A 24834-nucleotide genomic window follows, 5' to 3' on the forward strand; every position below is an offset into this window, starting at 1 on the left:
TTAACACTGAGCAGGGATAGCGAAGCATGGGATGAAAAAAACATCTGCCAGAGCAGAGCCCGCAGACAAACCACACGGAGGTCCGGGCAGCCACAAGAATGCAAAGCACCCCGTTATATATGTGCTCAACCACCAAGGATTTCACAGGGAGCGCCAGCAGACATGAACTATAGATGCCAGGCCAAGATCTATAGCCTGTTATAACGTCACTCCCAGGGCAAGGGGCGTTCTGGAGTTTAGTTGAAATGATAGTGTACATGGCTTTGGAAACCTCGCAGGTCCGTTGTTCGAGTGCAGCAGGCACGAGGAAGAGGCCTGTGATGTTAGCAAAGCTTTGCACGCTGTAATATGATAGCAGTAATAATAATAATAACTTTATTTATATAGTGCTTTTCTCCCAATGGGACTCAAATCACTTCACAGTTACTCAAAGGGAAAAAGAAGAAAACATTTAAGGTTGTACTGTAAAAGAGACCAAACACAAGGAAAGGTGCAATACAGGGTGGGACAGTACTGTAGGTATTAAATATCGGACAGGATTTGGTTAATTACTTAAATGCCTACTGCAGGTCTTCTAGCCTGTTTTCATAGATTTCCAGAGAGGGGGCCACACGAACTGTATGAAGCAGAGACTGTTCCAAAGAGTGGGAGCAGCGCGGATAATATTATTGAAGAGATCATAGATTTGTAAGGTTTCAAAAGCTCTGTGCACTATAATTTAACCCAGGGATGCTATTGGAGTTAATGCTCAGGGGAGTGGAGCTTCAGCACATATTTGGGGGGGGAGGGGGGGAGCTCACGAAACTCCATATATTGATTGTGACATTCTCTGGAATGGTTTGTCATAATAATGGAAGTGGATACATAGCCTTTATAGATATAATTTTTTTCCTTAGGGTCCCGGGAAACTTTTTCATTAAAAAACAAAATACCACTTCATCTCTCAGTAGGGTTGCCAGGTGGCTTGTCCAAAAATACTGAACACAATGCTAAAATATGCGAGACCCCCCACCCCAATACATATAAAAATATACCCCGCAATACATATAAAAAATACCCCCACGCCCCCCAATACATATAAAAATACCCCCCAATACATATAAAAAATACCCCCATACCCCCCAAAACATATTAAAAAAACCCCAATACATATAAAATACCCCCTCATACATATAAAAATATACCCCAACCCCCCCCACTACATATATAAATATACCCAAACACCCACTACATATAAAAACATACCCCAACCCCCACTACATATAAAAATATACCCCAACCCCCCACTACATATAAAAATTTACCCCAACCCCCCACACTACATATATAAATATACCCAAACCCCCACTACATCTAAAAATATACCCCAACCCCCCAATACATATAAAAATACCCCCCAATACATATAAAATACCCCCCTAATACATATAAAAATATACCCCAACCCCCCACTACATATATAAATATACCCAACCCCCCACTACATATAAAAATATACCCCAACCCCCCCAATACATAAAAAAATATACCCCAACCCCCCCAATACATATAAAAAATATACCCCAACCTCCCCAATACATATAGAAAGTATACCCCAACCCCCACACCCCAATACATATACAAAATACACCCCAACCCCCCCAATACATATAAAAAATACGCTCCCAGTACATATAAAAATCAGACTTACCTTGGGGATGGTCTCAGGTCATGCCCGATTGCTGCGGGGGGCCGGTGGCTGCGGAATAGGGGGTGGACCGGTGGCTTCGGGTGGGACGGTGGCTGCGGGAGGGCTGGTGGCAGCGGGGGGGATGACTTTGCTGCGGGGGGAGGGACGGCGGTGAGCCATTGGCTGCAGGAGGGCCGGTGGGTGCGGGGAGGGGGGGCGTTGCTGCAGGAGGGTCGGTAGCTGCGAAGGGGGCGATGGCTGGGGGGGGGGGAGGTGGCTGTGGGAAACCCGGCGGCAGGTCACAGCTCACCCCCGCTGCAGGCTCCTCACTGTGTGTCCCACGCCGTGGTGTCTGATGCTGACGTCACGTGTGCCGGTGCGCCGGTAGGTTAGCCCAGCTGACTTTTGGCGCTGACATCAGAGAGACCCGGCGCGTGCATCAGCAGCAGACACCTCGGTGTGGGACAGACAGTGAGGGAGAAGCCTGCAGCGGGTGGGAGCTGGGACCGGCAGCAGGTGCTGTGACCTGCCGCCGGGTGCCCCACAGCCATCCTGAGTTCGGAGAGAGGTAATACCGGACACATACATGTCCGGTATTACCTTTAAATTTATACCGGATGCAGGGGCAAAATACCAGGCTGTCCGGTTCAAAATCGGACACCTGACAATCCTATCTCTCAGGTTGATCATAAGTATCACAAAGAGCAGGTCTCCGGCACCACAACAGATACTAGATCCTGCCTGAGCAGAAGAGCAGTGTTTGGAGGTCAGTTTGAAGGTCAGGGCAAGATTGAGGTGCTCAGACCAAGCTGTGTGCATGAAGGGAGTACAGTGATGTAGTAATGGTAACTTGTATCTGTCTGCCCACAGCTCTTCTTCCAGTGCGCTTCACATCCTACTATAGGCTTACTTATTGGAGTTGCATGTCATGTATTTATGCATTTTGTTATTCATATAAATGATATATTTTTTATATAGTTATATAGAGCTAACAATATTGTCTCAGTTTGTCTAAACATAGTACATGTTATTGTCCACCCTCCCACATCGTACTACTGTGCTGTGGAAAACTTTGGGGCCATACAAATTAAAGAGGATAATATACACAGAGCTTTGCAAAATAAACAATCACATGGGAATTATAACACCGTACGTGCAAAATAGGCAAGAGAATCCCTGCCCTGGAGAGCTTACAATCTAAATAATGTAATATAGGGCATATAACCTTCTCTCAAAGTTTCCTAATGTCAGACGTGTTCAATAGCAAATGACCAATTTAGACTGAAATGTCTAATAGAAAACCACTGCAACAAATAGCACCTATGAGTTTCCGTTTTCCATCCCACTTCTGCGCCTCACTGTGAATTCATTCACCAGTTTTCTGATTTGGAGAAATATTGATGTTAAAGTATTTTTTTCCAGAGATTTTTTAAAAATGTCTGATTTTCGAAACACAGCTTAGTAACTCGGGCCCGATCAGTGCATCGTTAAAATTTTCGCTGCGTTCTTTTCTCCTTCATCACGTAACTAAAACAGCATATGTTCTATAGATTATACTGCGATATTGGTGATTGATTACCCAAAGATAATAAATGCTTTTTTTTAATGCTGTTTCCATGAAACAAGGCGGAGAATGTGTTATACTGCTGAGTACTTTCAATTCTTTGCCATTTTCCAACCTACAAGGACTAAAATCAGTAAGATTTGGGGGCTCTGGACCTCCCCTACCCCAAAATCAGTGAAACCCCATTAATGTCTATGAGACACTGATGCTAAAATTCAGCGAGAATTACCCCAAATCAGCTGACATGTCTGGCTTCCCTGTATATTACTACGTGGGACAGTCCTTGTACAGTATGTGAAGTTTTTTCCATGTACTAATTAATAAATGATGTAGTTGAAGCAATGATTTGGAATCAGCCTATGGCACCGCGGTTTAAGTTTGGAGGGTGACTGCTCTATCCTAAAATCCCTTTCACCTGCTCCTTGGCTTTGGAAGGTAACCCCCTCCGGAGTCACACATGCATATTTACACGTTCTGCAAAGGCCCAGGAATATTTTCCATTGTTTTCAGTGGAACAGATTCTGCAGCTCCTTGTGCTTAGCTGTATCACTGGGGTGAACCTGGAAGCGTTTCAGAGCTGACTTTATATCTCCTAGTGAAGAACAATGTGTCAGAGATTACATAGGGAGAAGACGAACAGCCAAAAGATTTATTCAATTTACTGTACAAGCTTCAAACGGCTTTCTTAGGGCCATGTTTACTAAAAGGTGCTATGCTTTAGCACGACCTAACGCCCATTCAAATTAATTTCCCAATTTGAATGGAAGTTAAGATGTGCTAAAGCTTAGAACACTTTAGTGAATATGGGCCTTAAGTTTAACCCATTAGCAAAGCAATGTGTTGCTGTCCCCTCTGGCAGCAGGTTAAAATATACAACCAGTCCTTTGTTGTAATTCTTATTAGAAATAAAATAAGCATTCACTTACGCAAGCCTAAAATAAACATTCACTTACGCAGGCCTAAAATAAGCTTTCACTTACGCAGGCCTAAAATAAGCTTTCACTTACGCAGGCCTAAAATAAGCCTTCACTTAAACGGGCCTAAAATAAGCCTTCACTTATGCAGGCCTAAAATAAGCCTTCACTTACGCGCCTTCACTTACACAGGCCTAAAATAAGCATTCACTTACGCAGGTCTAAAATAAGCATTCTATTCTGAAGCCAGGGTCACGTGTGATGTGTGAATAGCCCCAGATAGCTTAACTCAGCCCCCTTTTCAAATCACACCAAGTCCTATAATATTCCTTCACTTTATTGGAAAAGCAGCAGTGAATACAGGTACTTGTGGATGTTGTGTCGTTGTGAGTTTGTAGTTAGAGGCAGGTAGAAAGAGATGGCCTTGCCATGGGAGTGTAACAGGAAGGTACTCACTCAGCCAAGTCAGGAATGAAAAGGAAGTGAGGGGGAATCTGGGTAAAGGGAATAGTCTTGGGACAGACTATCTGTGAGCAAAACAGGGGGGAGGGCAGAATAGCCCATTCTAAGAGAGATCTCAGAGGCTGCAGTAGCAACTCACTGACTACATGCCAGAGGCAGGGAAGGCAACATTGTAACATATCACACAGCACAGTGTGTGTGTGGAGCAAACTACATGCAGCTGAACTTAAGAAACTGACATGCAGAAGCTGCAAACAAGGGGGTGGTGAACAGAGACGGCAAAAGGGGGAATACTTGTTCCATGACACATTCACTTACGCAGGTCTAAAATAAGCCTTCAGTTACCCAGACATCTACTTCATTCTATAGCAGAAAACCGCAGCCATTTTTTTTAAACCCCATGAAATGCAAGAGAAAATCTTTAGAGAAAGCTGGAGAGGATTTTAAAAGTGGAGAGGAGAGACTGAAACAATTCCAGCTACACTGGTCAGTACTAAGTTTAAAAAAAGAGTGTTTTATGGCAAATCACAACAGTAAATATATATATATATTGACATCTTTATTTCTCCAAAATGTTAAAAAAAACTGCAGGAGAACAAAGGCGCAGATCCATGCTACGGTTTCACATGACTTAACTCCCATGCAAATGAACGCATGCTAAAGCTTAGCACTCTTTTGGATCTTGGCCAAAGTGTGAAATCGCATAAAGGGAATAGATACAGAGATAGATACATGATAGAGATACATAGATGGATATATCCTAGATACAAAGAGAGAGAACGAGGGAGGGATAGATATAGATAGATTTAGACTAAGCTTTATTAGCTTGTAGCTATTTTGTAAGCAGAAGGGTTTGCAACCTTTGCAGTGCACGGCACATCTACAAGGGACAGGTTAGCAGGTTACACCCCCTTTGTGCCACTGTGGTCCATTTTTCCGCAGTCCCTGATTGAGCAGACCACATTCTGCGGATGCTTCCCAAGGCTCCCGCATCACTCACCGCTCATCATCACCACGTACCTCACAGGGCACACATGAAACGCAAGACAAATAATCACTGCTCCGTACTCATTATAAGGTTTGTGAGCAGGAATTAGGCAGCGGGCGCAATGATCTGGAAGCCACATTTTTTGGTGGAAAAGAAAACTACAAAAAAAAAAACCTTTCAGAGATCCCAGGAGATGGGGGGGGGGGGGGGGGGGTAGGCGAGACGTGGTTTCGTTACTCTGTTGGTATGCAGAGGTTTGGCATAATCCCATGTGTTTGTGGGTTGAGTCCCTTTGATGCAGCACACATCACAAGTGAAAGCGGTCACGGGGATTTTGGACACAGGGACACGCCAATTTTGTTGCCTGGGACAGATATCGCTGGTGCTGTAGTGTGAGGGAGGAAGGTATGACTCACCGTAGGAAGCAGAAACAATTGTTAAAAATAGATTAGTATTGGCAGGCAAATGGGTGCGTGGTGAACACCCTACAGTGCAATGGGGCATCCCCAGGATATTACTGTCTATAGAGATGACACCCCATTTGGATATTTGCGGTCTGGCCGTGTTACAGAAAGTCTGGCCTCGCTCAGGAAGCGTCCCTGCTTATATCCGATTGAACCCCTTCCCTGGCAGAAGGAGCCAGCATCCCGCTCCAGGTTAATGTACTGCAGGCCACTCTGACAGTGAAGGGGTTAACACACGCTGTGAATAATTATTCTATATTATTGTTCTTCTATTTGCTTGTAGATGGTGTACAAAACATTAGCAACATCTCAGGGATATAGGATATGAAGTGCTTGGGATATTTTGGGGCCTATTCTCGTAGCTCCGAAGTGTGCCAAGCCGTTCCTAATTGCGCTTTAGAAGCTGATTGGCAGGCTTTGCCCTTCTCACATGTCCAATCTGTGTCTAAAAGGCTTTTATAGAAGCGGTTTCACTCCGGCTCTGACAATCCAATCGGTTTGTCAAAAAAGCATCCAACTCACATTTTTTTTTACAAAAACTTCAATTCTCAGAGCTCCGTTATGCAAACATCTTCTTAAAATGCGCATTTTTTTCATATGGCGAGTTACATCCCTAGTCTTAAATATGTGTTTGGCTGAGAGAGCGAAACCCATAAGTCAGACTGGGGATGGAGTTAGCAGCACCTCGGGTCATTCCCCTTCTAAAGCACGTACAGTCCGGGCGTTTTGGCTGCTAAACCGTGCGGTTTGTCACTTTTTATAGACGCGGTTTAGAAGATGTGATTTGCCGTAGAGAACGGGATTTTTTTCTCACATTTCATTCCGCGACTTCTGAACATGCCAAACCGCGCGAATTCGGAGCTACGAGAAGAGGCTGCATTGTATTATATGGGATAAGGATGAGAAAGTAGCGTGGTGCTGATATGAGACCAGGTTACTGTTTCATGACTCACCCCCAGAAGCAATAAGGCACTTCAAATTAAGGACCAGTGAAATGTCACTGTCAGAGGCAGGATGCATTTAAAGATAGAAGGCTACCACATCATTTTATTTCATATCCTATGTTGTGTAGCTCCACTATTGTTGAGTACACAGCTCTAATATATATTCCAGACCCATTTCCATTGTCCAAATTTTCGTATTGTACAAGAACTTTTTCAACCTGGTCCCTCACTTCGTGGGCCAGATCTGAAAACATTTAGGAGTAGTAGGGCCACAAGCTTTTCCGAATGTAACATTAGATACATTTAAAAACTTCCAATTGTTATATTTCAACATCTTGCATGCAGTTATAAGATCTGTACCATATATTTTTTATATTGCCTTGCTGTACAAGTGAGTTTCAGTGGAGCACACTGCAATAAGCTGCTTAAGCAACGAGTATGACATTTGCAGGAGCAGAGTCCAAAGGCCTCAACGGGGCCTTTTGTGGGCCAGTTTTGCCCCCATCCCCGTCCCCCCACCACCGGGTCGTCTGTTGGACACCAATGCTGTACGACAGTGGTTCCCAGCTCCAGTCCTCAGGAACCACCAACAGGTGAGGTTTTAAGGATATCCCGGCTTCAGCATAAGTGGTACAGTCAAAATTATTGAGTCACTGAGCGACCTGTGCTGAAGCAGGGATATCCATAAAATCTGACCTGCTGGGGGTTCTTAAGGACAGGAGCTGGGAACCATTTTTCTACTGCAACATGAACAATGTTTATTAAAATCTGAACCGCTAATTATGGGCCATGTAAGCTGAATGAACAGCATGTTCGCCATTCCACTGGTAAACGTAACTTAACATGCGTGTCCCAAGGACATACTTGAAAACGAGCGGTAACTCTCAATGTATTACTTCCTGGTAAAACATTTTTTTTATAAATGAATGCAGTGACTTGCTGTCAGGAAATGTGTTAAAATGCCCAGGTTTTTGCGCTTCACGCACAATCACCAGTGGAGATTGTCCCTCTCCAGCCTGCTCCTGTTCCAAGGTTAGCAGGAAATCTTGTTTATTCCTTCCTAATAGACGCCTCCTGTTTCAGATTTGCTGTGTGTTTAGATATACGGCTCCCCGCTGCCAAGATTCCAGAGGAGATATCCTTAGAAATGTAGACCGTTTTTCTCAACCAAATTCAAAGAAAACAAACGTCAGGCCAAGGTCTGATATGAAATAGTTTGAAAATGAGAAAAAGCTGCCTCGGAACTGGGTTTACATTCAAATAAGTTTCTGGGGATGGATGATGTGGTCTGTAGGGCTTTGCTGGGAAAATGAAGAAAAATAAGGGTGAGGCTGCCCTGCTGTTACTGTTAGGTGTGTGATGTTATGCGAGAGAAGCAGTGTTTGAAATGTTGAGTTCTCCAAGAGTAACAAGCGCAAACACACATGGTAATGTAGCAAAGTTTCTCTGGTGCACAAAAAAAAAAAGACAGCAGCAGATTTAGCAAAAATCCCATCAGAAGTTATTTTTTTGGGGGGGGGGGGGGGGTGGAGGGGAGGGAGTTAGAGTGCTGTCTCTTTGCCCCGGCTTTGCATACAGACGATGTTGATGCAAAGGATGATGGGATGTGTGTATTGGGAAGAAGGGGCTTGGCTGCGTGGAATTTTATTTTATCTGCAGCATACAGCTGAGGCAACTGTGTTAGCCAATTTTGTTACATACTGTATGATGCAGTTTGTTAGTCAGAGGTTTATGCCACCTTTAACCTCCAATGTTTGGTGTCCCTAACTCCTCATTGTTCAATAGGAATGTTCTCTAAAACTGCTCTATATTGCTTCATATAACCCCTCCCTATAACTCCTCTTATTGCTCCATATAACCCCGCCCTATAACTCCTCCTATTGCTCCATAAAACTGCTCCCTATAACTCCTCCTATTGCTCCCTATAACTCCTCCTATTGCTTCATATTACCCCGCCCTATAACTCCTCCTATTGCTCCATAAAACTGCTCCCTATAACTCCTCCTATTGCTCCCTATAACTCCTCCTATTGCTTCATATTACCCCGCCCTATAACTCCTCCTATTGCTCCATAAAACTGCTCCCTATAACTCCTATTGCTTCATATTACCCCGCCCTATAACTCCTCCTATTGCTCCATAAAACTGCTCCCTATAACTCCTCCTATTGCTTTATATTACCCCGCCCTATAACTCCTCCTATTGCTCCATAAAACTGCTCCCTGTGACTCCTCCTATTGCTCCATATAACCTTTCCCTATAACTCCTCCTATTGCTCCATAAAACCTCTCCCTATAACTGCTCCTATTACTCCCTATAACCTCTCCCTTTAACTCCTCCTATTGCGCTATATAACCGCTCCCTATAACTCCTCCTATTGCACTATATAACCACTCCCTATAACTCCTATTGCGCTATATAACCGCTCCCTATAACTCCTCCTATTGCACTATATAACCACTCCCTATAACTCCTATTGCGCTATATAACCGCTCCCTATAACTCCTCCTATTGCGCTATATAACCGCTCCCTATAACTCCTCCTATTGCGCTATATAACCGCTCCCTATAACTCTTCCTATTGCGCTATATAACCGCTCCCTATAACTCCTATTGCACTATATAACCGCTCCCTATAACTCCTCCTATTGCGCTATATAACCGCTCCCTATAACTCCTCCTATTGCGCTATATAACCGCTCCCTATAACTCCTATTGCGCTATATAACCGCTCACCTTGTAACTGTGGAAGACAGTTTTCTTTTTGCTTATCAGTTGTTGCATGACTGTGTACACATTATGGTAATCATGCAGTCCTGAGCCTTAATATAACCGGACACTTCCAGATTCTCCTTTTTAATTCTCTCAGCTTTATTCCACATCGCCTCCAATCTTCTTTCCCGTTGGCTGATTGTAGTAGGGGGCTGACATCTTATCAAATGTATTTATTCACAGAGTGCGCTAAGTAGAAACCCATAATGAGACTGTACAGTTCATTTTACTGTAGTTCAAAATAGATGGGAAACAGTGTCTTATTGCAGCTTCAAAATCGGGCTGATTTCTGAACCTGCTTGGAAGTAGAATCATCTATGAAGATAGAAGCGCAGATACTAGTGTTGTAAGTTTTTTATTAACTGCACAAAATTAAAAGAAATTAAAATATGCACACACAAATGAAACGAGTGTCTTTCACTTGAGCTTGTCTGTAACGTTCTGGTCTTCTCTACTGTCCTGATCCCTTCCACTTCTGTCTGCCGAAGGAAGCCGCCCGTCGTGCTGCCTCTGCTTCCCTGCCACCGCCAGCAGACTTCATTGCGGTTGGATGATGTCACCGTGTGGGCCTCCAGAGAAAGGGCCCGCTATTGCCCGGTGTAATGTACGTGTTTCGTGGATACTTACTTCCTCAGGAGTAGGTTCATACGAGCCACCTTGTGGGTAATTATCTCCGGAGGCCCCTACGGTGACGTTATCCAGTCACACCAAAGCCTACTGCTCCTATCTCCACAGATTAGCTGACATTTTATGCGCGTCCCACAATAATTCACAATCTATGATTTTTTTTTAAACTCCTAGATGTTAATTGTTTATCCTCGACCCAAATCCGTCCAGTGGAAATGAAGACAACCAAAATGTAAGGCGGGATTTTATGTAAAAAGTTCCTTTTTGACCCAAGACATGTACATTCCAGTAAATCCCCACTTCCACCTACAGTAAATGTTTCAAAAAGGATTTTTCTCTTAGAATGTGGCCATTATTTTTCCCTTTCCGTCTTAATGCCACATTTCACTGTCACATCAAACAGGACATTTTAATTTAAGAGAAAGGTGCATGTAAAATAATTTTTAGCCGCCATTGCAATTTTAGAACCACTGCATTTAGGTCTGATCCCTGAACTATGTGGCATCTATTGTGTACTTTAGATTTGGGCTTTTATTCTTTTATTTGAAAATCATTTCAATCTTTGCAATCCCCAGTACAGTAAGAGATGGAGTTGCACGCCTGTGTGCTTTCAATGCTCGCTGTGGTCTTTAACCTACAGTATTACTACTGAGTTGCAAACATCTCCATCACGGATGGGGGGCTAAAGTCTCAATGTCCCCAGTGAGCTGCCTGGCCCCATGTCCCTAATTCTGTCCTCTGTACATTCTGTCCCCTATAATCCCCCTTCCCATGTGACATGTTTACAAGCTAATCCTCTCTACACAGGGAGATACCCCACTGATCCTAACCCAAAAGCGATCCAATAACTTGCTTAGAAACCTACACAATTTCATCTTCAACCCTCGGATATCGTAGGCGCGCGGGACGGAGCGCATGGCGTCGCACGCGCCTGCAGCTTGAGCGATCCGTGACCTTTGGGATTTCTATGACGCGCACGATGGGGAGGCATAGCGGCACGATGGGGAGGCATAGCGGAACGATGGGGAGGCATAGCGGCACGATGGGGAGGCATAGCGGCACGATGGGGAGGCATAGCGGAACGATGGGGAGGCATAGCGGAACGATGGGGAGGCATAGCGGAACGATGGGGAGGCATAGCGGCACGATGGGGAGGCATAGCGGAACGATGGGGAGGCATAGCGGAACGATGGGGAGGCATAGCGGCACGATGGGGAGGCATAGCGGCACGATGGGGAGGCATAGCGGCACGATGGGGAGGCATAGCGGAACGATGGGGAGGCATAGCGGAACGATGGGGAGGCATAGCGGCACGATGGGGAGGCATAGCGGAACAATGGGGAGGCATAGCGGAACGATGGGGAGGCATAGCGGCACGATGGGGAGGCATAGCGGAACGATGGGGAGGCATAGCGGAACGATGGGGAGGCATAGCGGCACGATGGGGAGGCATAGCGGCACGATGGGGAGGCATAGCGGAACGATGGGGAGGCATAGCGGCACGATGGGGAGGCATAGCGGCACGATGGGGAGGCATAGCGGAACGATGGGGAGGCATAGCGGAACGATGGGGAGGCATAGCAGCACGATGGGGAGGCATAGCGGAACGATGGGGAGGCATAGCGGAACGATGGGGAGGCATAGCGGAGGCGGGGCCTTGACGTCACAAGGCTGGTTTGCCCTCATTGGCTAAACCGCCCACGTTGCCCGGCCGCCACGCGCCAAAAACAAAAAAATTTTATCCCGTGAACAATCAGCCGCACAGTTGCGTGCTCTATGGCCTGCCTCATTGAGGTGCAGCCTTTTGTTCGCACCGCGCGCACGGTCGCACGCAGTATGGATGCTGCCTTATCGTTCCTGCTCACACGAGTATAACCTAATAATGTCTGTCTTTACTGTTGCATCAGTATATAATACTAGTAACTTGTTATTAGGTTTGGTTCATGTATCATGTTACATTGTATTTCATTACCCAGAATCCCTGGCTACAGTGGAAGCATTGTATGCTAAGAGATAACGGGGAAAGACAGGGGGCTTTCCCCCCCCTTTTTTACTCCCCTTTAACTTGTTTTGTTTTTGTTACCATATTTTTATTCATAGCTTTCCTGTCACCTATTGTACTGCATTACAGAATATGTTGTTGACATCTATAAATGACGTAGCAAATGTGGTAAAGTCTCACACACCTCGAATAACAATGACGGCTTAGGAATTACTTTGCAATCAAAGAACAGAACAGTATGATCCCTAAAAGGTAAAGATTGTAAAAACCTTCCAAAGCTTTTACCAGAAAAAATAGTAAACGTTTCAATAAAAAATGTCAAATACTTATACAGCTCAGTGTGTGTGTGTGTGTGTGTGTGTGTGTGTGTGTGTGTGTGTGTGTGTGTGTGTGTGTGTGTGTGTGTGTGTGTGTGTGTGTGTGTGTGTGTGTGTCACTCTCCTTAGGTCACTTTAGGCCTTGGTGTGGGCTGACCCTTTACATGTCACTGCTATTTGGCCATAAGAGCACATCACTGTCCTATGTGTTCTGTGCCCCAAATCCAGCAGTGGTCATTTGATAAGTAGCAGCGTAGACACAAAGTTTGAACATCACAAAACACACCCTTAATAAACACACACAGCTTTGTTGTGTTCATTAGCATAGGAACAGGACTACAACTCCCAGCAACCCTTTCTGTTAATGAAGGGTTTCCTTGTAGGGGTTCTTCCTGGGATCAGAAGACCATTGATTTCTTAGTTATAGAAAATGGCGAGGAAAAGTGTACATTTCTGGCCCAGTCCTACCTCTTGTCACTGTGCAACGTGCTGCTCGTCCTTCCAGTCCAGAGTTGAAACCAGTGCTATGGGTGTAGAAGAGATAGAATATCATTAGTTTGTTACCAGAGATAGAGAATCATGTGGGTAATGGGGTCTGCCATTTCATGTTATACATACAAGGAGTCTTAGTTTGGGTCAATTCAGTGAGTGGATTAGTAACGCACACCTGGCACTTGAACGTGTAACTGCTACCCACATCAACTAACTCGGCCCAGCTACCAGCTCCAACTAACTAGACCCAGCTACCAGCTCCGATTAATTAGACCCAGCTACGACTAACTGGACCCAGCTACGAGCTTCGACTGGGTGCAGCTACCGGCTCCATTTAACTAGGCCCGGCTACCACCAGCTGTTAATAAACCTAGACCAAAAATTACCCTTTTCCCAATGTTATGGGAGAAAACAATGTCTCGTTTTGCATAAGACAGATACTTGACCTCTTCACTGCCAGAACTGCTGTATGTTTAACAGCTAAGTCAGGCCTAAAACTTAAACTGCAAGAAAAGTACAATACAGATGTCACAGACTTTAAACTACATATAACCTAATATCCAGATGATGGCACTGTTAAAAGGAGTTCGCATCCCAGCAAAGTACCACAGCATTTTGTCAACAGCCCTTCCACACCGGAAAAAACACGGAAACTCTTCCTCAGCCCCTGATGTGTCTGAAGAGACCACAACACGCTAAGCAAAGACAGGCTGGAAAATTCTGGAATTTCAATCAACGTGTATAAAGAATAAAAAAAAACCCACAGATCTTTGCCTTTCTTCTTTCCCCATCGGCTCGTGGAAAGACGGATCAGTTGCCAGAACTTATACCGTGTTCTTCTGGAACGCAATTTTTTTTTTTTTTTTTTAAAGCCTCTTCTCTTCCAGAGCCCACGTTTAAATAGAGGAGCGGTTTTGTTGTTAGAAGCAAACACATGGAAAATTGTCCAAGTTTGTTTCCAAAATGTCTAAGTTATTCTTTTTAGAAGTTTACAAAAAGCTCGCTCTTACTTTAAAACAAGATAACTTTTGTGGTGTTTTTTGGGGGGGACGGGGAGGGTTCAGTAAAATGGAATATTTGCAGCATTAATAAAATTCTGCAAAATTCATTCAAAAATCACCACGTTTTGCAAAATTTGCCATAATGTTCATAAAGTTAGCAATAAATATTTGATCCCCCATTTCCATGACTCTGCTAAAAGTTTTGATTGCCCAAAATGTGCGCTAAGGTGCCTCATCCACAAACCGGACTGTCTACTGCAATTTCTTTCAGATGCTCAGTATCAATCATCATATAGGTTATTAGCAGGTAAAGTTAAAAGCACACCTTGTTGATTTTTTTCTTCTTTGAACTAACCTCTACAATGTAAAGTATCAGTGATGTATAAGAATAAAATAATGACATTATACAATATGTGCAATGCATACATTTATATATGTTATTTATTACACTTTATATATATATATATATATATATATATATATATATATATATATATATATATATATTGTGACAAACGGCTTACTCTGGGGCTCCGTCGTTTGTCCGGGACTGTTTAGAACACGGTCTTTTAGGGTAGGTTAAATGATGAGGCGTCACGTACTGTTCCTTTAAACAGGCTATGCCTGGTTTATTCAGTCCCAGGCACTGAGACTGCCACAGTGCATACAACAGAAAACAGATCAAAACAAAAGCTGCTCACCTGAGCGATAACTTAACTTAGATATCCCTGACTCAGGGTTGGAAGTGGCTTTTCCACTTCCAACATCAAAACATGGTACTTTTGCAGTCTTACACAAATGAACAGAAAGATTGAACCTGTTTGGGGAAGAGGCTTCTCCCCTCTGTAGTTCAGCAGCCTTCCAGCCTCCTGGCTCTTGTGGGGAGACCAGAGCAAACAGGAAATCAGTCTTTCATACCTGATTCCTAATTAGCATGACAGGTGACAGAAATCAGGCAGCAGACAAACTCTGGTCTGGATCTCTCATCCCTCAGTTCCAGCGCTTGCCAAACTGTGGGATGGAGTGTATGTATTATAAGGCTGCACTCCCAGGCCAAACAGGATAGAAACTGTCTAGTATCCTGGGAGCCCTATATACGGAATTTATTACCATCCCCTGGTTTCTGTCACATATCCTCCCCCCCAGCTCAGACCTCGAGGGATGAGCGACCATGGATATTAGGGAGTGCATCCTTGACAACCCGTCAGCATTGCCATGTTTGTGCCCTGACCTGTGTTCCACAGAAAATTTAAAGGGTTGTAGGCTTAGGAACCACCTGGTCACTCTAGCATTCTTTTCCCTGTTTTGACACATCCAGGTAAGGGGTGCATGATCTGTGACCAACCGGAATTTTCTCCCCAACAGGTAGTATTTGAGCGTCTCTACAGCCCACTTTATTGCGAGACACTCTTTCTCTACTATGGAGTAATTTTTCTCCTGCGGATTTAGTTTCCTACTTAAATAAAGGATGGGGTGCTCCTCACCTTGAGACTCCTGGGAGAGTACCGCCCCCAGCCCTACCTCAGATGCGTCGGTTTGGACTACGAACTCTTTGGAGAAGTCAGGTGTGACCAACACTGGTTGGGCACAGAGAGCTTCTTTCAGGCTTCTAAAGGCCTGTTCGGTTTCGGGGGACCACTTTACCATTAGCGGTCCTCTTTCTTTTGTGAGGTCAGTTAGTGGGGTTGCCTTAGTTGCAAAATTGGGAATAAACCTTCTATAGTACCCAATTAACCCCAAAAAGGTCCTTACTTGTTTTTTTGTAACTGGCCTTGGCCAATTTTGTATCGCCTCCACTTTGAGTGTTTGGGGTTTGAGTAAACCTCTGCCAATAGAATATCCCAGATACTTGGCCTCCTCCAGACCAATAGTGCATTTAGCGGGGTTAGCAGTTAGTCCAGCAGGCCGGACTGCGTCAAGCACAGCTTGGACCTTTGGAAGGTGGGATTGCCAATCTTCACTATGGATTACCACATCATCCAGGTAGGCGGCAGCATACCGAGCATGTGGTTTTAAAATTTTATCCATCATTCTTTGGAATGTGGCGGGAGCTCCATGTAAGCCAAAAGGCAACACCTTATACTGAAAGAGGCCGTCTGGGGTTGAGAAGGCTGTCTTTTCTTTTGCCCTTTCTGTGAGGGGAACCTGCCAGTACCCTTTTGTTAGGTCTAGGGTTGTGAGATATCGGGCTTTGCCCAGTCTCTCTACAAGTTCATCTACCCTGGGCATAGGATAAGTATCAAATTTTGACACCGCGTTTAGTTTCCGGTAGTCATTACAAAACCTTGTTGTACCATCTGGCTTTGGGACTAAGACTATAGGGCTGTTCCACCCACTTTGGGATTCCTCAATTACACCTAGTTTTAGCATTTTTTTAACCTCTAAACTTATAGCCTTTCTTTTGGCCTCTGGGATTCGGTACGGTTTAAGGTTAACTCGGACCCCCGGTTCAGAGACTATGTCATGTTCAATTACGCTAGTTCTACCTGGCCGTATAGAGAAGATTTCTTTGTTTCTTTTCACTAAATTCTGAACCTCTCGTTTCTGATGAACAGACAGTGTTTCAGCTATGCTAACCTCTGGGTCAGTTTCTTGATTCTCTGACGGACCTGGGGGTACTAGGGTTAACAAGACTTCTCTATCTTTCCAGGGCTTGAGTAGGTTTATATGGTAAATTTGCTCAGGTTTCCTCCTACCTGGCTGTCTTACCTTATAATTTACTTCTCCCACTCTTTCCAAGACCTCATATGGCCCATGCCATTTAGCAAGGAATTTACTCTCCACGGTGGGAACCAGAACTAGTACCCTATCACCTGGAGAAAAAATTCTGACCCTAGCACCCTTATTATATGTATTCCTCTGTGCTTCTTGAGCTTTCTCCATGTGTTCCCTCACTATGGGTAGGACTGCAGCAATGCGGTCCTGCATCTGGGCAACATGCTCTATTACACTTCTGTAAGGGGTAACCTCGTGTTCCCAAGTCTCTTTGGCTATATCCAGTAAGCCCCTTGGGTGTCGGCCATACAATAGTTCAAACGGGGAGAAGCCTGTGGATGATTGGGGAACTTCCCTAATGGCAAATAACAGGTACGGTAACAAACAATCCCAGTTTTTCCCATGTATATCAACCGCCCGCCGTAACATGCTCTTTAAGGTTTTATTGAACCTTTCCACTAAACCATCTGTTTGTGGATGATAGACTGAGGTTCTGAGATGCTTGATTTTTAGGAGTTTACATAGCTCTTTCGTTACTTGGGACATAAATGGTGTTCCCTGGTCAGATAGAATCTCTTTAGGAATCCCGACCCGGGAAAACAGAACTACTAACTCTTTTGCTATGTTTTTAGCTGAGGTGCTACGTAGGGGAACTGCCTCCGGATATCGGGTGGCATAATCTAATATTACCAATATATGCTGATGTCCCCTAGCAGACTTTATTAGGGGTCCTACTAGATCCATAGCAATCCGGTCAAATGGTACCTCTATTATGGGAAGGGGTACCAATGGGCTGCGGTACGCCTTGAACGGGGCGGTGATCTGACATTCTGGGCATGAGGAACAATAATTCGTAATTTCTGCCAGAACCCCAGGCCAATAGAAGCTTCGGAGAACCTTTTCTTTTGTCTTTTCCACCCCTAGGTGTCCCCCCAATGGATGACTATGTGCGAGGTGTAATACTACGTTACGGAATGTCCGTGGTACCAACAATTGTTTAGTTGTAACTGATTTCCTTTTATCAACCCGATATACTAGGTCGTTCTCTACCTCGAAGTAGGGGTAAGCAAGTGACCTATCTGGTTGGCCAGGAGTACTATTCTGGTCCCGTATATTTCCCCTTGCTACCGCTAATGTGGGGTCCTCCCACTGGGCCTTCTTAAAACTCCCAGGACTGACCTCTAGGTCAGCGAGGGTCTTATCCGGTTCTGGGGTGGTAAGTGTCTGCTCAACATCTTGATTTGGGGTATTCCCTACCAAAGTAGTGATGGGGAAGGGAATTTTACAGCACTCCTCCTTTTCCCCCTTCTTATTTGGGCCCTCGTCAACCTCCATTTCTGAAAAAGGGAAAGGATTTGTTTCTTCTAATACTTCGTTATGGTCCGCTATTGAACTCTGGGCGCTATTCTGAGCGGGGGACCACATTTTTAGAAAATGGGGAAAGTCGGTCCCTATTAACACATCATGTGCCAGTTTGGGTACAATACCCACCTTGAAATCTAAAGAACCAAACTCTGTTTCAAAAAAAACATCAACAGTGGAATATTCATGATTATCCCCATGTATACAACAAATTGCCACTCTTTGTGAACTGTTTCCCTGTTTCTTCTTAATGGGCAAGAGGTATTCGGACACTAGTGTGACCATGCTCCCAGAGTCAAGAAGTGCCCGAACCCTCTTACCATTAACCTTTACAAATGCCCACAGATGGTTATTCAAGGGGTCCTCTGGGCTAGGGCCCATACATTGGGACAACAGCGAATAAGGTTCCACGCTGTTGCATTGCATGGGCTCATAATTTAGTGGGCAGATTTTTGCTGTGTGGCCCCTCTCATGACAATTTACACATTTAGGTACATAGTCTGTGTCCCGCTTAGAGCCTTTTCCCGGCTCCCCATGTTGGCTATTGCCCTTAGTGTGCGAACCACTGTTGCTGGTGCTGCGTGAAGGTGGTCGCCGCTCTTCAGCGCCCCTTAACCCCGGTACCCTTTTACCGTCTCTGGAAGAGTCCTGGAACCTCGGGTAGTGGGGTTGCTCCACGACTGTGGGTTGCGGGTGCTCTTCTGCTGCATTGTACCTTTCTACGAGGGCCACAAGCTCATCCGCATTGTGGGGGTCACTCCGACTGACCCAACGGCGTAAGGCAGAGGGAAGTTTCCTCAAGAACTGGTCCATGACCAACCGTTCCACGATGTGGCTGGCTGAGTTGATCTCGGGTTGTAGCCACTTCCGGGCGAGGTGGATGAGGTCATACATCTGGCTTCGGGTGGCTTTATCCATCGTGAAGGACCATGCGTGAAACCTTTGGGCGCGAACAGCCGTGGTTACGCCGAGGCGGGCGAGGATCTCGAACTTCAATTTTGCATAGACGTTAGCTTCGGCTGGCTCTAGATCAAAGTAAGCCTTCTGGGGTTCGCCGCTTAGGAAGGGTGCGATTAGACCAGCCCACTCAGCTTCTGGCCATCCCTCTCTCTGTGCCGTGCGTTCAAACGTGAGAAGATAGGCTTCCACATCATCCGAGGGTCCCATCTTCTGAAGGTAGTGGCTTGCCCTGGACATTTTCGGAACTGGGGCTGCCGCTGCCAGTGGAAGGTTACTGATAGTCCCCCTCAGGATCTCGAGTTCCTGCTGTAAGCCCTGAGCGAACCGCTGTTGCTCCTCTCTCAGCAAGCGGTTTGTCTCTTGCTGGTTTGCATTCGCGTTTTGCAGGGCTTCATTCGTCTGTTGCTGGTTTGCATTCGCCTGTTGCTGGTTGGCATTCGCCTGTTGCTGGTTGGCATTAATCTCTTGCTGGGCTATTAGCAGCTGTTGATGGGCTGCATTCGTCTGCTGCTGGTTTGCATTAGTTTCTTGCTGGGCTATTAACAGCTGTTGCTGGGTTTCATTCGCGTCTTTCTGGGCAGCGACATTGCGTACCAGCGCACTCACCACGTCTTCCATCTTGTTTGCAGAGGATGAAAAAACTTTTTTTTTTTTTTTTTCAAAGTTCTTCAACCCGCAGACCCCCTAGTGCTCTGCCCGCATTCTCCACCATATGTGACAAACGGCTTACTCTGGGGCTCCGTCGTTTGTCCGGGACTGTTTAGAACACGGTCTTTTAGGGTAGGTTAAATGATGAGGCGTCACGTACTGTTCCTTTAAACAGGCTATGCCTGGTTTATTCAGTCCCAGGCACTGAGACTGCCACAGTGCATACAACAGAAAACAGATCAAAACAAAAGCTGCTCACCTGAGCGATAACTTAACTTAGATATCCCTGACTCAGGGTTGGAAGTGGCTTTTCCACTTCCAACATCAAAACATGGTACTTTTGCAGTCTTACACAAATGAACAGAAAGATTGAACCTGTTTGGGGAAGAGGCTTCTCCCCTCTGTAGTTCAGCAGCCTTCCAGCCTCCTGGCTCTTGTGGGGAGACCAGAGCAAACAGGAAATCAGTCTTTCATACCTGATTCCTAATTAGCATGACAGGTGACAGAAATCAGGCAGCAGACAAACTCTGGTCTGGATCTCTCATCCCTCAGTTCCAGCGCTTGCCAAACTGTGGGATGGAGTGTATGTATTATAAGGCTGCACTCCCAGGCCAAACAGGATAGAAACTGTCTAGTATCCTGGGAGCCCTATATACGGAATTTATTACCATCCCCTGGTTTCTGTCACAATATATATATATATATATATATATATATACAGTGGTCGACAAATCACCAAAAAATCTACTCGCCACCTAGTACCACACGTGTGCTGCTTGGGCCAATAGGAGCTCGCCACGATGTTAAATCCACTCGCCCGGGGCGTGCAGATGTATAGGTTTGTCGAACACTGTATATATATATATATATATATATATATAGTATGGAATCTAAATGTGATTTTTCCCTTTCAAGAGGCTGTAGCAAAGATATTTCCACATTTTTTGCTATGATATACAAGTGCCTTCTCTTTTATTCCTGCCACCTGTACGTCATGTAAAATCACAGGGATATTTACAGTAAGTGTTTGTATTCCATGTTTGAATGATAAAATGCATTGCAGACCCAGCTATTACTGTAGGGGTTACAACATTCAGTTTTTTTAATCGTTTTTAAAATTCCCTTCGCTGCATATTTAACGCTCTAATTAGGAACAGCCCCTGTCTACCTTGTGATGTCATTCGAGCATGCGTATCCAGATGACATCACAAAACAAGAGAGGCTTCTACAAACAGAAAGCAGAACTATTACTACACTGGTGGAAAGGCAGCATGCTGGCGATGATGTGCAGGGCAGGGTCAGGTTGTTGGTCTTGGGTACATATGTCTGTGGGTTCAATCCCGCGGTGGCCACTTACCCTTAAAATCATAGAGGGAAGTACATGCACACTGCAATATGGTGCTGGAGGGGGGGGGGGGTACTTATCTGCCGGTGCACTGGGTCCAGGGAGGTCCAGACGTCCCAGGAGAACAGTGTAGAAAATGGAAGCAGGCACACGGTCTTATGCAAAGAGTATTTAATGTGCCACCAAAAGGTCCAACGTTTCGGCAGAGAGCTGCCTTTATCAAGGAAAGCCCTCTCCTTGATAAAGGCAGCTCTCTGCCGAAACATTGGACCGTTTGGTGGCACATTAAATACTCTTTGCATAAGACCGTGTGCCTGCTTCCATTTTCTACACTTACCCTTAAAAGACAGATTAGTTTATTTCTCTGCAGCACCTTTCTACTTATATAATACAACAAGAAAATGTGGGTTAAAGCTAAAACTCCTGAACTGTTTTGGATTAATGTCATTTTTGTTTAATCTGGCAGTGTCACTACTTTTTTTTTAAGCCACATTGACCACTGTTGTGTTTTTATTTAAAACGAAATGGGGATAGCTGCAGCTAAAGGGTCAGGGCGTCCCAAGGTGCTAATTCCAGAAAGATGAAAGCGTCCCACAGCGAGAGACATGAATAGCAAATTGGACCATAAAGTGCAGAGTTAAGGTAAACAGAAGTTTAAACAAGAGCAGGGCAGCTGCTGGGAGAGAGATTAAATATCTCAAACTCCAAGGCAGCCGTTTAAAAGTACAGTCTGCAATTCTGAGTTTACCAGACAAAGGGCCCTATTTACTAAGCGGCGCTATGCCATAAAACACATACCGGCGCTGGAAGCTGTTTTTCCGGGTTAAGACCGGAATCCCGAATTATTATACAATACGCGCATCAGACATGAAAGCACCTGGTAGGAAAAGGCATCCCTGCCCCGGAGAGCTTACAATCTAAGTTGCAAGCCTCAGCGGCAGCAAAAAGGTTAACACCCACCCATACCACCTCCTCCAACGGAGCGTACGCCATGGTAACCGTGCAGTCAACAGAACCAAACCTGCCGGCTGAAATGTCCTCCCCGAGATTTCTTTTGGCACGGGCGAGATTACACGATACTTTCTGCGGTCGGGAAACACGTCGTTCGGGGTCAGTGACCCATTCAGCGTTAAAGCCTTGATTTCCACACCGCTCCTAACGCTGGAATCAAGTCCCCGCTGCACACAGGACTTGGCTGCGTTACAGCCGCTGGCGGGCCCCAGATTCTTTTACAGGCTTTGGGGGGGGGGGAGGAGATTCTGCCCAGTGTTGCGGATAAATGCACGGTTAATGTTATTGGAAGGGGCCAGTCAGGCCGTTCTGAGCAGGTTATGAATAAGCCGTCGCACGCAATATGAAGTCATTCTGCCGCCAATTAACCCCTTCCTTGCTAAACGGAACTTTATGCACGAGGATATGTTTGGTAAATGAAGGGATTAATGTACTGAAAAAAGACACGTCAGACAAGTGTAAGCATTTTAAAATCATTTATTTTAAAAAGACAAGAAGCAAAGGGTGAGACGCTGTGTGCTCATTTGCATGTCATTACCCAGAATCCCTGGCTGCAGCGGAAGCATTGTATGCTAAGAGATAATGGGGAAAGGCAGCGCTGCAGACCTGAGACATGTGAATGTGCTCACACGTGGTATTTTTATTTGCCTTATACAGCACGGTGGAGGGTATTTGCCACTTTTTTACTCACCATAACTGTATTAATGTCTGGTTAAATTATTTTGTAAACTTTATGATTTCAGGGCTTAACAAGTAGCACAAACCTTCATAAAATATGTATTGTGTGTATGAAGACTTTATACACCTGATGCACAATTTGTTGTTTGAAATTGACTTTGATGAATTGTGTCATGTTGCGTGGGATTCATGCAATTTAAATAAAAGTATCAGTGTATTATTTTTATTTTTTGATAACTAGTGTTAGTACATATCAATTATTAGTGTAATATCATTTACTGTACAATAGCCATACTGCGAAAATAATACCTTTTGTTAACCTACATAATGAAACATCAATGCTGCGTAGTATAATTTTTGTTGGTGGACACAGAGCAGCTATATTCTACGCTAAACTGTTTTTTATTGAGACATTGCAGGTTAGCGCACACAGGCGCAATTTAAAATGTGTTTTCCGTGCCACCAATTTAACGTTAAAAAAAAAAGCAGTTTGCACTGCTTAGTACATGGGCCCCTGTACCTTTCCTTTCAGCTATTACTAACAGTGTCTCTGTCATCTCTTCCTCAGGCCTCACCCGTGGTGAGAGCACCAGCGCAGGCGGCGCGATCCAAATGCTGTGCCTCTATGAGGCCGGCCATAAAGCGCGCGGCCGCACATGCAATGCAGAGCGCTCGCAATACGCGAGAAAACATATACATTTGTCGCACGACAGCCGGGTAATATGAGCGGCTCACCCGATGAGAGCGAACCAGCTCCGTGACGTCATGGACACGCCGAGTGTGGCGTTGCTTTGCTGTGTGGTGTTGCGTTGCTGTGTTACATTGTGTTGCAGTCATGTTGCGTTGCACTGTCGCGTTGCATTGCTCTATTGCGTTGCTGTGTGTCGTGTTGTGTTGCTGTGTTGTGCATTGCATTGCTCTGTATCGCATCGCATTCCTGTGTGTTGCATTGATGTGTGTCGCTTTGCGTTGCTGTGTCACGTTGCGTTGCTGTGTGTCACGTTCCATTGCTGTGTGTCACGTTGCGTTGCTGTGTTACGTTGCGTTGATGTGTGTCACGTTCCATTGCTGTGCGTCGTGTTGCTGTGTGTCGTGTTGCGGGGTTACGCTTTGTATTCTGTTCCCCCCTGCCGCCTTGCTTCCCTGCGCTGCTCCCCACTCTGTTGCCTCTCACCCTCTTTCTCAGAACCCAGGCGCCTGTGGTTTGGATAAAATAGACATGTTTAAGTGCGTTATAAAAAACAAAACAATGGGGGGGGGCTGTTTTAGGGTGAGCGGTAAGAATTTGTGACTGGCCCCTCGAAGTTCTAAGCTGCTATGGTACAGAATGATTAACCTCTTTACTGCCTGCGTTGTTTGTAATATATTAAGGGCCCCTTCTATTGTAAAATACTTTAGGGGTTATTTTTATTCCCCAAATTGGCGTCAATGGGGATTTTCAGCTGAAAACGGCCCGAATGACTACTACGGAGTATCTAGAATGACCACATTTGATGCAATTACAAAACAAAAACACTTAGCGACTTCCTTGGATATGTTCAGTCACCCTGAAAGTAACCAGTTTTATTTGTATGTATCTCGTGAGACATGAATATGCCCATTGTAAGCTCTCCGGCAGGGATTTCCTGTCCTGATCTTGTCTGATCTTGTTTGTTGCGCTTATTGTATTATAAACTCCCTGTGTTGTGTAGAGCTTTGACTTCACTATGGGCGCCATATAAATAAAGATATACATACAATATGTTTGGCATTTCACTGAATTCAAGATTCCCTGTAACTTTACTGGACTGGCAAACAGTCTTATCACCAAATGACATTAGACACAGATTGTAAAAACCCTCCAAAGATTTCGTTTACCATATTAATGTTACACGTTTAAAATATATATATATATTTAAAA

The 24834-nt window shown here is 44.9% G+C and overlaps 1 protein-coding gene across 2 annotated transcripts in view; it reads right to left on the minus strand.

The window, feature by feature from the left end:
* COL8A2 (collagen type VIII alpha 2 chain) overlaps positions 1 to 24834 on the minus strand; it is a 97399-nt gene that overhangs the window by 51292 nt on the left and 21273 nt on the right. For both annotated transcript variants that reach the window (XM_075604551.1, XM_075604552.1), the window contains one exon: positions 13191 to 13246. The gene's annotated coding sequence lies outside the window, so the exon portion shown is untranslated. The remainder of the gene's footprint in view (positions 1 to 13190; positions 13247 to 24834) is intronic.

Source organism: Ascaphus truei, chromosome 6 (assembly GCF_040206685.1).
Source record: "Ascaphus truei isolate aAscTru1 chromosome 6, aAscTru1.hap1, whole genome shotgun sequence".
In the NCBI taxonomy this organism is placed as follows: Eukaryota; Metazoa; Chordata; class Amphibia; order Anura; family Ascaphidae; genus Ascaphus; species Ascaphus truei.